This window comes from Glossina fuscipes, unplaced genomic scaffold (assembly GCF_014805625.2).
Source record: "Glossina fuscipes isolate IAEA_lab_2018 unplaced genomic scaffold, Yale_Gfus_2 2, whole genome shotgun sequence".
Taxonomy (NCBI): domain Eukaryota; kingdom Metazoa; phylum Arthropoda; class Insecta; order Diptera; family Glossinidae; genus Glossina; species Glossina fuscipes.
In genome coordinates this window covers 9,572,869-9,575,832 of record NW_023998416.1, presented here as the reverse complement: position 1 = coordinate 9,575,832, position 2,964 = coordinate 9,572,869, and the positions used below count along the sequence as shown (strand labels likewise).

The window sequence follows — 2,964 nt, the reverse complement described above, 5'->3', positions numbered from 1 at the left end:
CACCAAACACTGAAATAGAAGACACATATGGCTAATGTTCTTTTAAAACAGTTGCCAATTTTAAAGCTTAAAGAAACCTAATAGCATAGCTGTCAATTTAAAGTGATTAGATTGCTATGAAAACCTTCTTAACAATATTTTTAGATCAACGAAATAAGTTAATGAAATCTCCAAATAGTTAACAATCGAATTGAGCGAATTTAACGCTTCATATATTCTTAAGTAATGAAAAGCCTTCCACTTAAACAAATATATGTGTACTTTAAGGAAGCATCCGTGAGCCTATTGTGAAAGATTTCCGCATATATATATGAGGAAAAAATAGTGCACGATATATGAAAATCTTTGATATTCATGGGGAATTATTTGTTTGATTGCTTCGTTATCTAGCGATGATGCTCGAATATATGGATACGTGCAGAGTACGATAAGAACAGAGTACCACAGTCTATTTAATAAGCAGACTTCGTCGCTTCGAATTTTCGCCAAATATTTCTCACGCTAAGCAACTTAATGCTGCAAACAGTCCCTTAACTCATCCAAACCTAATTCGCTTAAACTTAGCCTTAAGATATTGCTTTTAAATACCCCTATGTTAAAGACAACAGTCTTCAGAATTATTACGACAAGCTTTCAGCAAAATTATTGCCCATTGCTTAGGTCAGCTTACACTGAAATTGTAGAAATTGAAGAGAATTTTTTTTCTCAAAATATTCTCAATACACTTATATTATAAAATATTATAAAAATATATTGAAAATATATAAGTATCCGACTAGTATCCGATCCAAGTTATCCAGCAGTCTTTAAAGGTCTATACTTTGTTCACTTGCATACAATATATATGGACAATAATAATAATAATAATAATTTTTATTTCTAACAATAGTCGAAAGACGAAAAATGAAAACTAACATAAGTAGCTGACCAAGAGTTCTAATCAGCTTGTAGTTCTGTCAATTCAACACCAATTCGTTATTTGAATACTCTTTTCTGAGCATTTTGCCCAGGAAATTTGTTATTCTTGCGGACTGTGCTCATTTTAAACAAAAGAAAAGATGCTTCGAAATTTTCAGCATTGGTTTAGATTGTTTTTCAAAAAATCCCTATAGATAAAGGCATCAATCTATCTACTTGAACTTGAAAAAGTATAGAAATATATTTATGCAGAGACACGGACAAAGTTTGCCGGGGAAGGCAGTACTACAGACAACGAATAAAGTGAATTGAAATTAGATAAGGGAATCCCATAAAGGATATGACTTGAAATGAAATAGTTTGGCAGCTCTGGTATATAGAATTAAATGTGCAACATCTGCTAGTGCAACTCAAGCAGAGAAAAAACCTATAAAATGCAAACAAAAACATGTGGAGAAAATTGTAATAATTACAAAAACAATAAAACACCAACGAAAGAGGAAAACAAACAAAAACTGAAGACATCGGCAACCAATAGACAAATAAAAGAAAGGAAATTCTAAAAATAAAAATATAGAAATTTATAAAAAAAAAAAAAAAAAAAAAAAAAATGAGGAGAAAAAAAAAACGTAAACAAAAATAAATTTTATTCTTACAAGTATTTCAGTTGACATTTGTTTAGTTGTATTTGTTGTTATAGTTGCCGTTGCCGTTAATGCCACTGCTACTACCGCTTTTTAATGAATTATTAATGCGGCCAAAAGAAAAAAAGAATAATATAGTTTAAGATACCGATAGATAGATGGTGCATTTACAAGCTCGCGTATGTCCATATGTAAAAAAATACATATTTTTGGTTATTTTTATAGATGAAATTTCTTTTCTTTCTTGTAAATACTTATTTTCATTATTTTTTTTTTTTTGGTGGAACTTTTGGACTGTGTGTGTTTGTGTTATTTATCTTATATATATATATGTACGAATACATGTAATTATTGTACGTATTAATCACAAAAACAGCAGTAATATTAAGTAGGCCGCCACTTGAATGGAAAACGAAAATAAAAAAAAACAAAAACTGTTGACGACGTTCTAATTATTTTTTTTTTTTTTGTTTTTTTTTTTTAAATTAAAGAAGGTAACGTGGAAAAAGGTCATTTGTTTGTATATATATATTTACATATTTATGTTGAGATAGATTTTTCTATATTTTGAATTATATATTTACATATTGAGGTTGAGATGTTTTTATATATATTGCACAAAATTACACGCACACACACACACACACACATAAATAAATATGCACATGCATGCAAAGGATCACTAAACTTTGAAAAGAACACATTAATTAGTTATTGCTACACACGTAGCGCCATCGCTCCATGAGAAAACCTTCAACACTGTTTTCTCTTCATTCGACCATTCTTTTCTTTTTTTTAATTTTCTTATTTTTTAGCCGTGTTTCTCGTTTTATTTGTGAGATGGTTATGTTTTATTGTCTTTACTCTTGATAGAAAATCAAATTTTATGAATGAAGTTTTCTTTTCAATCAATTCGTTATTTTGAAATATTTTTTGTGACTTATATGAAGGAAATATATAAAAGAATATTCTCGCTTCCGATTTTATCTTCTTTTTTTTTTTTTTTTTTTTTTTTTTGCTTGCACAGGAATTATGAAGAGAAAGAAATATGAAATTGACACGGAAAAATAAAAGGCGTTAAGCGCCTTCAAATTGAAAAGCGAACTAAAAAAAATGTGAAGAATGCGATTTATATTCTGTAAGCAAATTGTAAAAAGTTTCGATTCTCTCTTTCTCTCTCTCTCTTTCTATCTGTTATTCTCTTTTTTTAAACATGATTAAAACAAAATTTTACAATAACAACAATGCCAGCAAGACCTATCTACTGGATGTGGTGTAATCAAAGGTAAAAAGGAAAATGACAACTGACTGACAACTAAATTTTCGACCATCCCGTCACCAATAACAAAACATGTGAATTGAAAAGTTGGTGTGAAAGAAATAGAGAAATATGTCTTTACAC

The 2,964-nt window shown here is 29.1% G+C and overlaps 1 long non-coding RNA gene across 1 annotated transcript; it reads right to left on the bottom strand.

The window, feature by feature from the left end:
• Positions 1-1,848: 1,848 nt before the first annotated feature.
• On the bottom strand, positions 1,849-2,509 carry LOC119633664. The gene is made up of 2 exons (XR_005246882.1): positions 2,147-2,509; positions 1,849-1,961 (listed from the first exon to the last, which is right to left on the bottom strand). It is a non-coding gene; the product is annotated as an uncharacterized LOC119633664 (long non-coding RNA).
• Between the last annotated feature and the right edge of the window lie 455 nt (positions 2,510-2,964).